The following is a 12,694-nucleotide window of genomic DNA, read 5'->3' on the forward strand; positions in this document are numbered from 1 at the left end:
AGATATACTGTGACATATGCTGCTGAGCGACTTGGCAGGTTTTTCACTTGTAGAAAACCCCATACAGAGCATTCTATTTTTCATAAACAATTATATTTTTTTCCATGATTTATCCAACCTTACCCAAAAGCCACCATATGTACACTTAACAAACATTTGCAGATAGCAGTCCAGAAATAATTGAAGTAAAACATTTGCTTTAAAAAAAAAAAACATATGGAAAGATTCAAACAACAATTTTGTTTTCATATATTTAATTTAGGTATAAAAGAGTGCATTAAAAATTACACTTTCAACATATCAAACTGTAGATGCCTGCACATTTTCATTTTGTAATAATATTCCAATTTGTATTCCATACAAAAAATACATTGTGAATCATATACATACATTGCATTCGGACTATGGCATTATGCAATTAACTTTATATTGAAACTTCTTACAATTCCTCTGACATTTTTTACATAAACAATTGAAATAAAACACTTGCAAATTAACTCTGGTACCACACTGGCAAATGGTGTGAGTGGGCGGATGTCTGGCAAGCAAAATTTAAACAGAAATATGAAGATATCACAAGAGCATTTATTTTGCTTACTGCTTCATTTCAAATGAGAAGTCACATATCAGTGGCAAGTATTTGTGTCATACAGTTTATTTAATTCAGCCACACATTTCAAGTACTGAGTTGCCCACAAGGGTGCTGCTAGGAAAGAAAAACATCAATCAGTTGGAAATGTAAATATATATTTTCTTACATCATCGGAGGTGAGAAAGTAAACAATAACTTTAAATTCTACACTGTGTTTATAAGAATTCTGTTTAATTCCCTATACTATCCATTTTACAGTGCATGCTGAAATATTACTCTGCCCCCGTAGGAATTCTTCTGCACATTCACTATATAATAGGGTAAAGCATAGGTCTTTACATAAGATGTAGAGCACTTAATCGTAAATTTCAGCAGCAGAACACTAAACTTTTTTAGGTGCATTAACATTTGTATTGGGCTGCGTAACATCAAAAGCCAATGTACTTATGCTATGGTTTATATTAGGAATCTTTCAACTTAACGAGTGGTAATATGCAATTTTGTTTCATGTGGTCCGGTAAAAAGATTATTGTGCCACATGCAAGTGTCACATCAAGTTAACTTGCGACCTTTAAAATGTTTTCTTCATGGTCAACTTTACTCCAAAATGTAAAGTTTTACACTACAAGTTGCTTCCAGGACACACAAACATGACTAGACATGTATGTTATATGCCCAGTGTATGATGCATTGTTTCCAAGAACAAGTATGTTACGTACAAACCAATTCAGGTTGACACAAAGAAGCCCTTATAACCCAATGCACTTCAAGATGCTTTTTAAAATATGGATTTTGGTAATTTTAGGAAATCGTGTTTGTGCATGATGCCCCCTATAAAGAATGAAAGCTGACCATTCCAATAAAAAGCTCAATTTTCTGCTCGCTGTTCTTAGACTCACTTTATTTTCTATGGTATGTCTAAGGGAAAGTTGATCCATGGTCAAATAAATGTTTCAGAATGGAAAAGTATACAAGTATGCAATGAATATTCAAGTAGAATCATTAACTGTCCAATCACAGAATGGGTAATTTGATATTTCCAATCAACTACTAAGACTTCAGAAGTGTGGCCACCAAAGGTATTTCTAAGGATGACTTGTTTGACACACAGAATTGACCTACAGAGGCTGCTGTGAGGTGCAAGTCAAAAACCTTGGATTTTGGGCTGAAGTTCCAGTAGACCTCTAATATAACGTTTGTTATGGCATGGAGATCCCATTCCAAAGTGGAGGAGAGTCATATCCTACAGAATCTGGGCAGGTTAGAATACATGTTGAAAGATATGTAATAACAATCTGTTGCATGGCCTGGGCTTCAGGAGAATACCCATTGCATCATAAAATGTATTCTACTTATGACATGTATGATACAGTTTCAATGCAAACTTATTAATGCACATGAACAGCATGTATTTTCTCTCCCTGCAAAATAATGCACTTTCAATACACAGGATAGAGTTCATTCTCTTCTGCAATACAGTATTAAACATGAGAGCTACTTAAACCAAAATACATTCTGTAGAGTCAAAGATATGGAGGAATGGTCTTACTAAAACGATCTTAGCCATGCTCACTCCCAACCATTTTGACTTTATACACAAGACGGACAAGCTATTGCTTTGCACAGACCAATGCTGCTTCTTTGCTCAAATTGGTTTATTTTATTCTTGGTGCCATGCGTGCACCAAGAAAGTTGACAGATTAGATTCCAAAATGCAAAAGAGCCAAATGGTACATGCACAAATTTATTGCATGCCTGGATGAATTCTGTACTCTCAAACCCCTACCATGCAGCATTAAGCAGAGATAAACTGTAAGCAACTACCCAGACTCCAAGTCATACGCTTTTCTCATATTTCATTTCTTCTCAGACTGAAGACTTGTTGTGCAGTTTGGCAAGGACAATATACTGAATTAGAGATGAGTAATTAGCAACTACGAAGTTTTTTACTAATGGGTTCAGATTACAGACGAGTGAGCAGTCTATGATATCCCCAAGTTCGTTGAGGTGAAACACATCCTCATCTACAATAGCATATTGTGTCATGCTTTTGAACCTACAGCTATTGCATTATTATCTAATAAAGGTTAACCTCATCAGGCTACTGATGAGGCCAGCAGTAAGAGCTGCCTCCTTTAATGAGGTGAGCCGCTGCTACTGCAATGTGAACCTCACGAAGAAAAGTAAGAAGGTTCGAGAATGAAGGTGAAAAGGATTGAAGACAAGCTACTGGCAAATGAAAAGTTATCATGCAGTACTGTCTTTGAGTACTAACTGTGATGAGAAGCCAATGTCATCAGGCGACGGTCACTCTAAGGACTGGGGAGAACAATGAGAAAGTTAAGAATATTTTGAGAAGAAAAGTTGGAGGTCAGACACAATAGAATTTTATTTCTAGTAAATCTCTCTAAATCATGAATCCTTAATAGCTCAAATATCTCTAATACTTACACTTGCTAATTACTACCAAAATAATGAACCTACTCTAAGGAGGAGCATTGGTAATGGAAAACAACTCCACTAACAAGTAGAATTTGTTAAAAAAAAAAACTTGGGAGAAGTGCCAAAGTATTGTAAACCGAGCAAAGTGGAGGACATTTTTGGGACACTAGTCACACAAGTTCATCAATTTGCTTTTGTACCAGTGATACTAATTTCTTTAAAACGATTACCTAGCAGAAGGAATGATTTATGTGTTGCTCAAAAGAGTTTTTCAGATGCAAGCAGTCACGAGAATTGATGAGTGAAATAAATCAGAATTGTAGTGAGCCCTTGAAGTCAAAATAACTTCAAGGGCTTAGAATTGTTTCTCTAGTTTCAGCATACAGGTTTAGACATTTTGTTCCTCTGTGGATCACATTCTCGTACATTTTTGCTTGCCTGGAGTAGTTTTCCTCTTCTTTTCTTTTTGAATATGCTACAGAAGTGAAGCAGCTCTGATCTGTATTTAGGACACTAACTATAAACAATAATGACAGATGTGCCGATACACTCTAGCATCCATCTGCCTGCTAGAAATAAATAACACTATTGTGTCATCACACTTTTAATACCAATACAGATATGATTTCACAATATCCACTTTCCCAAACCTTTGTGCCTACACTGTTCACTACAGTGAGTAGTCTGTGATGAATGCATTTACGTGTTGTGACAAGGAACTGGTGAACAACAGATTAAAGATCTCATGGGTTTAAATAATGAAAGCATAAAAACCCTGTATTTAATTCGTATTTTATTGGAGTCTACGGTCACCTATACATAGGGAGTAACATTATACTGGTTTTTTAAATGTTGGGAGTGAATTTGATTACATTGTAGCATGTCAAGAAATGGCAATCTAACACGGTCAAGAAAAAAGAATAATCATGAAAAACAAATAAAGATACAATTTAAATGTAAAATGAGACTGTGCTTCAGTCACTCCAGGAATACTGATGAATACGGGTGACAATATTTGCAGTCACAATCACTGGCACAGGGCAATCCTCAGATATATATATTTATATTCTTTTCCGTTTATATACATTTTTTAAAACTTCATTTGAGGTAAGCATCCACTGTCTACATGTGGAAGAAAAATCACTTGCACCACACTAACTAACCTATCTGAACAAAAAGGTTTCACAGAATGCTTCACAGAAGAGATCCAGTGATTTCCAGCATTACAAAAGATTTAATATCTATAACTCTACAATATAAGGTAATCCAGCTAGTTTTGAGTAGCTTCAAGCAACCTGGTATCATACATATACAGTGCTTTGCCCTTGATCCAAATTAACGGATTTATATGAACGGCCAAAGGAAGTCCTGAAAGAAATGGAAGTTCATTGACCCGATTGATCGAGGTAATGCCTAGTAAGAAAGTCATTTATAAAGAATAAAAACTCAAATAACTGGACACTATGATCTCAAAGGTAGGTATAGCAAACATTGGTGGAGCAGTGTTTATATACCATTGTGGATGTTGATTTGACTGACGATAATGTGAACAAGCCCACTGAACGGTCCATTAACATCTGGCTCATTCACCTAATATCAAGCTGAATGATCATAGCTAGTAAATACTAAATTGATAGTAAAACTATGACAAGGCAACTCATTCATTTTCAGGGTGGAGGAACAAAATCTTAGCTACTTACATTTATACAGCTATACATTTTGGAGTAGCTGCTTTTCTTGCTTTCTTCATCACTTCCAAGTACAAAGGCTGGAAGCTGATTCTTTTATGACTAGGCGTTAAAATTGAGCTAAGGAAGGGAGGAATAGAGGCTTATAATTGGTTTTGAGAAATACTTATCCTTTATCTGAAACAGATGAAGGCTTATGTTTGTCGCTGAAGTGACAAGCCCAGGAATGGGACGTGTTTGTTTGACAATCTGATCTTAAGCAAAGCTATACTAAAACAAGATAATCAAGACAAACATGACTGCTCTTTTCTTCCTCATGATAAAGATGTTAGCAATATGTAAATCTACATCCTAGCCGCCTAGACTTAAAGATATGTTCATACCTATAAAGTGCACTTTTTTCTCATCATGCTACACGATTGTCCATACCCAAGCAAAATTGGTAAAAAGTCAAACGGGAGTACATACCATACTTTAGGAAAACAAAAATAAATTATGAATAAAGTTCCTTCATAGTACACTTCACAAGAATTCTAACTTAATTGATTAATGATACTTCTCACCAACCATTACCAAATGCCAAAATGCCCGCTCCCTTAAAGTACCCTACAATAAGCTATCCAAATAAATCAACTGCTTGGTTTTCCACCCTGATTTTTACTAAAGGTTCTTGGTGAAAAAGATGTGTTCCACTATCTGTTAAATAGTATGATGACAAAAGTTTTACATGCCTGATGCAAGTGCTCAGATGAAAAGCAGATGCCCTGAACTCACGCTGGGAGCAACAGAGAGTTTTGTTTCATAGTAAAAAACATCCCTTAACAAAGGCACTAGAAAAGGTGATCACACACTTGACCGACATCCAACAGGTGGAAGGCAAAAAGCATGGTCAGATTTGTGGTGGAGGTAGGTTAAGGAGGATAGGTCATGTGATACAGCTGTCCAGAGTAAAATGTTGAGCGAAAACAAGATAGATTCCCCTCTTTTTCAATTGGGCAACTCATTACACAACTAAACTTTTCATGGAGCAGATCTATTTCTGCGTGGACATCGGAAGTCTGTTAAAAAAAGAAATTCATGACTACATTGCTTATGAACTAGAAAGCTGAAAGGTTAACAAAAGGTAGAAGGAATGCTGCAGAGGGAAGAAAACATTTCAAGATGTAACTGAGCAGCAAAAATTAAGTATTGAATATGAAATTGCAGAAAAAGTAGATGTTGTTGACAGTGTCTGAATGTATGCAGCAATACACCAGAACTAGTAGACTGGGCACAGAAGATGAAACCAGGATGGTTACACCAGGGAAATTGTTGTGGCATAGAAGAAACAGTTTCATGCCTGAGGTTTCAGCTAAAAGACAAGTTTGTCTTTAGTGCTAGATCAGGAAGTTTGAAACTACCACTAAAACTTCCAAATACTTCGGATTACAAATTATATAAAAAAGCAATCCAATATGTAAACATTTGTGAGAGTCCCTTCAAAGAGTACTAGGAAGATTCTCAACTGACAAAAGTCTTGCCTGTATGACACTCTGTTGTAAACGGTTTATTTGGTTCAAACAATAATTAAAAGCCAGGGTACAACTTTGTTGGGCATAAATAAACAACCACTACTAAGTTTGAAATTATTAAGAGTTCTGCTCCTAAAGCCATGATGGGTTTGTCTAAATGAGAATCGGTTTTCCTGCCCTCTCCACTAAAGTTATAAGACTCATTTTAAAGCACAGAGGGCGGGTTATTTAACCATTCTAGTCTACTATTTTAGAATCTGATCCCTTAAAGAAGTATTCATGACACACAGGGACTGTAATATCTTTAAATGATCACTGAACAACAAATTCTTCACCCAAGTCTATTTAATCTATAAAGCCTGTACTTTGCTCACTATAGCAAGTCTATGTGACTCCTTTGCATTAGAAGAGTGAACAAATAAAAGGAAGATATAAACAATTGAAGACTGTTCTGAAACCTTGACAATGTTGGCAATTATGGGAAATAAGGAGCTTAAATTGCTCACCAGCCATACTTTTTCATAACAGATTTTTGCTACAATCATAAAATATAGCACACTTTAATTAGAACATACTTGGGGAGTGTTTTCAAAAATAAAAGACAATTAAGAATACAAAGAAGACTATCTCTTTAAAATGCAGCAGGAATAAAACATTTAATGGTAATTTTCATATAGTGACTTGAGGTCGGCCTGGTATGGAATTAAAATATCAAAATACAAAGTAGTAAATACGGACTGCTTTGTAAATATTTGCATGGCAAATGAAGAAACATTCTGTCCCAACAGACTTCCCTGTAACAAACTCCTTAACTTGTCAGCTAGTCTGTTAAACAATTGCTAGTTAAGGAGGACAGTATTCAAGATTTGTGAGCAGATGTCTTGAATACTTTTCGGAAGCCATTTTGCAGCCACTTGAATTTTACATCATACAGATACACATGTTTTCTTATTCCCACTAAGTTCAAGGACCCTTAAAAGTATATGGCACAACTGTTCTTTCCACACTAAACTTACATCTCATTTAAAGAGAGGATATCAAGTGAAATATAAAATGGTATTGCCACTTTTGAACATCTAGTTATCACTTATTTTGTTGCACTGCGCACTTTTTCCTTCATGACAAATTAAAAAAAGATTTATGATTGGGGACAGAGTGTCCATTTCAAAATCACTAAGTATTTAAACATTTAACATGAGTCTATTGCAGCATCTGCTACTGTTTATCTCTCAGATTCTGGACCATGGTCTTACAAATACAGCTTACATCTTCCTTACTTAAAGGTCTGGTGGGATGTTTACATTCCATTTCATCAGGTAAATAGGGTGCCTCTAATTCGTGCTTTCATGTTAGTATAAAAAGTTACTTTTAGTAAAAAAAGTTGGTAAAAAAAACAAAAACAAACTGACAGAATTACAAAATACCTAACCTAGGTACAGTTTCTGTTTTTGCATTAGGCATGGCCCATTCTGATATACATTTTTGGAAGTGCAATTATTTTCCTCAGGATCTGGTGGAATATTACCTGTTAATCATTCCTCAACGTTTCTAGGTATGTAATATTGGCATGAAAAGTCATTATCAATTCTTTAGTAAGAAACTGTTAGCGGCCTATTTCAATATTTCATAGGTTATAACATTTCTATTAGAAGGAATACCACTCAACTAAATTGGTGCCTTGCATGCCGTATTCTTTACATAATCTCTTATCTACAGCTGAGGCTACAATGCTTGTTTTTGGGTTGTGAATCATTCTATCTTGAGATAAACAAGTGGTGCAAGCATTTCTTCTTATCAGTTCAATAAATAAAGTTATTGCCAGATCTAACCCTAAAGTGAACAAAACAAAATTTGGTTCAAATACTTGATTTACCATACTTTTATCAATACAGGGAAATATTTTTCTATATAGGATTAATTTATAGCAATATTTACATAATGGTGTAAAAATGGAGAACAAGAGTCTTAAGGCATTAGTTAGCTTGCTCTCCATGCAAGCATCGGCTACCGCAAGTGAAAAAAATGCTTTCAACGTCCACGGAGACAGATTTGTAGCATTTCATCCAGCTGAGCAGTTCCTGCTGAACCAGTTCAAGAAATATTCAAGTCCAAACTGTGTAGTAGAACCTTGAATGAAAAAACAAAACAAATGTTAGTCATTCTAGCAATCAACTGGCATTGGACTAGGTAGGTTTACTTTTGTAAAATTAGACACCAATACCCCTGCATTGCAACCTCTGGCCTTTAGCTCCTGGACAGAAGGCCAATGCTGCATAATCCTGGACCTACAAGCTCATGACACAATTGTATTTTACCCCTACCCGCATATAGCAGATGGTACCGGGCTTTCCCCCAAACTGCTGGAGATGCCAGGGTGATAGAGGCAACCTCTTCCACATTTGGTGGTCTTGCCCCAACCTGACATTCTGGAAAAAAATCCTTAGCCACATCAAAGATACAGTTGGATTCCGTATCCCTCGCTCTCCGAAAAAAAACCTTTTGGGCATCAGACCTTCAACACTGGTAGCCATGACCCATTCGGACTGGCGTTTAATAACACATATGTTAAGGGGAGCACGACAGTCCATTACTCTCTACTGGAAGAAACCTGACCCCCCCTTTCTATTGCCACTTGGTTTCTCTGCTTATGGCAAGTCTTAGCCTTGGAGTTGCTCACCGCCCGAATTAACCACATAGACACTAAATTCAGCCACAACTGGCAGCCACTAATCCAGCACTTCTCCCAGATAAAGCATTCTCACCTGGTTCCCCCTCGCCTGAGAGCCTTACAGCTCTTTGATGACCCCCTCATGCCTTATTCAAGGTGTGCATCAGGCCTCTCCTCTGTCAGATCCGAACAGGGCTGCCCCTCCTAAAAAGGCTTTTATCATGCTCCCCAGTGATTACCTGAGCGCATTCTTCCCTACAGTGTTTCCCCTACTTAGGTTCCGTCTTCCCCTCACCTGTCCCAAACCTCGCCAACAACAATGCATTGCACTTACCTCAGGGGCAAAATACTACACAGATATACACACACCTCAGTCATGTTCCTCACGCACTGGGGCAAACTCTATAAACTCCCCACACCATGTGTCACTAACTCATGGAGACTCCTCTCCTACAATAATCTTCATCAGTATCTTAAACCAAGGAAATAGCGCATTACTCCGCCCATCTTATTTCCCCATCCTTCCTTGGTACACATTTTAGCTTTAATCTTTACAGGGCTCTATCTGTATACTGTGTTACTTGGGATGTAATTTACCTTAGGCTTTCTTTCGATTTTCCCTGTACAATTTATATTCAATAAAGAGTTGAAACAAAACAAATTAGAAACCAAGGTTAACTGGACATTATCAAAAATATAATTGATGAGTCACATTGTACACAAGGTAATTGTGATGCAAGAACTTCCAGTTTGTACCCTTTTGTACATATGATAACATGATACCAATAATTTAAATACAGGTGTTCCCATGTTCAAAACATAGTTATATGCATTAAGCCTAAAATACAGAATGAAAAACTTAACTTTTAGATCACAGAGACAAAACAGATACTGTTTTTAACGTTTTTGGTGTACACCTGTTTTCACTAACCCCATGTGTGAGGAACACCCTTGTACCAGAATGAACACATACACACAATGGTAGCAAAATTGTGAAATTTCACACCCAAAAAGATTTTTCCTTTTTTCTATTTACGAGGACAGGCTTTTCCCATGTGACGGCGTCTCTTTCCCCACATGCCTTATAGAAATTGAAGTCACTTTCCCACATTTCTTCCACCATTGTGCAATAATAATTTAATTATCATTTTAGTAATTATATGCTTAGAAAGGATATTGCAAATATTTGTGAATACCAACAAAGTTACAACGGTGTGGAATTTGCCTCATTTGCAAAAACCGTTCTGAAGCTATTAGCCTGGGAACACCTGCAATGTGTCACTTCAGACTATAGACAAACCTGCTTATTAAGGAAACTTTTCAAATTTGTAAGTAACACATTCATATGGAAAAATACACGGATCCTTCCTTTAACAATCACAGTCTGAGGTTTTATGATGAGTGTTCAACTTTTTCTACATGCAAGTCCCAAAAGTGCTGAAAGAAATTGACGACTGTGGCCCAAAATATAAAATGTATAATATATAAACTTCAGTTTTAACTAACCACCAACATTGTTTTACAGCAGCATGTAAAAACATTAATGCACAGTTGTGGTTCATGTATTCTGAATTTGGAATAACACTGCACAAAATGCCCAATTGTTCACAGTAGTGCCTGCCAGGTTGGAACCTCTAAGGATTAAGGTCTCACTGAAGACATGCACAATGCTTTGCAACTTGTTTTCTCATCGAAAGAGGTTGGGGAGTTGAGGCTATGTGTCTGCCATAATTTACTGTTTATTGAGGTATGAATTTAAAGTCAAAGAACTGAAACAAAACTAGTCCGATTGTATGAGAGTGGATACACTCAGATTAAAGGAAGTTAAGCTTTAGAAAAACAATTACTAGAGAGGTGGTTAAAGTTTGCTACAATTAAAATAGACAGCAACGAAGGAAAAAAACATTTGGAATGGATTCCCAATTAGAGGCTATGTAGAGTATCAACAAGACAAAGTATTCAATTAGAAGTACAATGGGAGTACTAAAAGTAAGACACTATTTTTAGATTTCGCCTGCGAAATCTCTTGCATATAATTTAAAAAAAAAATCTAACAAGGGGTCAACTCTGGCTGCATCATATCGCTATTTTCTCTTTACTTTCAGCCATGTTGCACAGCAGCCTGTGTTGCTGTGCAACACGACAAAGTAAAGAAAAAAAAGTGCAATGACGTGGTCATCACATCGCTTTTTTCCGTTGACTTTCATCCATGTTGCACAGCAGGTAGCACTGCAACATGTCTAAAAAAACATCGGCAAAACCAACAGATCACACAACCAGGCGAAATCTATTGGCTTTGACAAATCTTGTTAACTCAACAATTGAGGCAATTACGTGAGTAATTATGTGACAGAAACAGAAAATGTATTGTAAGTTTTCCCGTATGAATAATTTAGTTGAACTATAAAAAGTGCATGGGAATGGGATGTAAGGTAAGGTTTGTCAGATTAGTCAAATATTACAGTTAAGCTTGGTGGGTCAATCATTTGTTTATCAGTATAAGGTGCAATTATATTTACTAGAGTCTTTTGAGGATTCAAGGTGGATTTTTTGTTTCCTCTTCTATAACAATTTGGATGGCAGAGGTCTTGGTGTCAGACCCGTCATTTAGCAGGTAAGAAAGTATTTTTCCTATTAGAGCCCGAACACAAGATGAACAAAGCACATGCATCTGCAGCAGCATTGCTATCCAAGGCATTGGCACTTCCAGTGTGTGGAAGTACTAGCCCATCATTAATTGTGCACTCTTAAATCCGTACCAAGGTGTTCCGACACAGATTCCAGCATGTTCTTTTTCATTATTGGGTCTTTTTTCACCTGCACATTTTATTTTCAAAGCGAACAGAACCAGGAGTTGATCTCTTCCACAATATTTGTAATTCCCAATACAGTCGGTTACAGGAGGGATAGGAATTTACGACACACAAAATGAAGGACTCTGTTTTCATACAGGATGAACTCCTATTTTCTTCTTTTTGGATGAAAAGGCACTAAACATTTAACACTCTTTAAAAGTCAAAATATTTGTTTTAATAATCTACATAAATCACAATTAATGATATAAAGACCCTATACAGAAAGGTAATTTTGTTTATGGCCAAACATACCTCCTTTTACCATGATTTTCTGGCAGGCGCTAATGGATTTACCTCTACAGAATAAAGACAAATATGCAGCCTCAAATCCCACTCAAGGGGAATGGGTCAAATCCCACTCAAGGGGAATGGGTGTAATGGAGCAGGGGTGTGGGAGGATGGGGAAGAATGAGGAGGGAAGGGTTGAAATGGGTTTTGAAGGTAGAACAGGGACAAACATGTATGACTGTGGTCATTCTAAAGCTCTCATCTGACCCTTCCCACTGTGAAAATGGTTAGAAAGCCACCCTGAAAAGGGCTGGAATAACACCCCCTTTCAAGATGGGAAGGGTGATGATGGATGGTGGGTGGAGGGTTAGGGTGAAGGCTTTCTCCATAAGGAAAAATAACATCCCTCCTTAACCCCCCCCCCCCCAAACGTTTATGGTTGTACATGGGGCTCTATTACTCCCAAGTCTGTGCCGCATAAAATTCCACGTAGGGGGAAGTAGGCCTCCCACAGGAAAGGTTTCATGACTTTCACAAATAAGTCTGGAAATCTGCACCTAGCGCAAACGTTCAAGCATACTTGTGGGAATGTTTGTAAACAGAAATAAAACATAAAAGTATGCTCAGACAGAGATGTGAATATCCATCCGTACTTTTACTTTTAAGGTGAAGAGGACACAATATCTGAAGCTAATTTTATGACATAATTA

General features: G+C 36.9%; 1 protein-coding gene across 1 annotated transcript in view; it reads right to left on the reverse strand.

Moving 5' to 3' along the window:
* Positions 1–237: 237 nt before the first annotated feature.
* Positions 238–12,694, reverse strand: part of ZDHHC20 (zDHHC palmitoyltransferase 20) — a 337,926-nt gene continuing 325,469 nt past the window's right edge. Inside the window, exon 13 of the mRNA XM_085621583.1 lies at positions 238–8,360. The gene's annotated coding sequence lies outside the window, so the exon portion shown is untranslated. The remainder of the gene's footprint in view (positions 8,361–12,694) is intronic.

Source organism: Triturus cristatus, chromosome 8 (assembly GCF_964204655.1).
Source record: "Triturus cristatus chromosome 8, aTriCri1.1, whole genome shotgun sequence".
Classification (NCBI taxonomy): domain Eukaryota; kingdom Metazoa; phylum Chordata; class Amphibia; order Caudata; family Salamandridae; genus Triturus; species Triturus cristatus.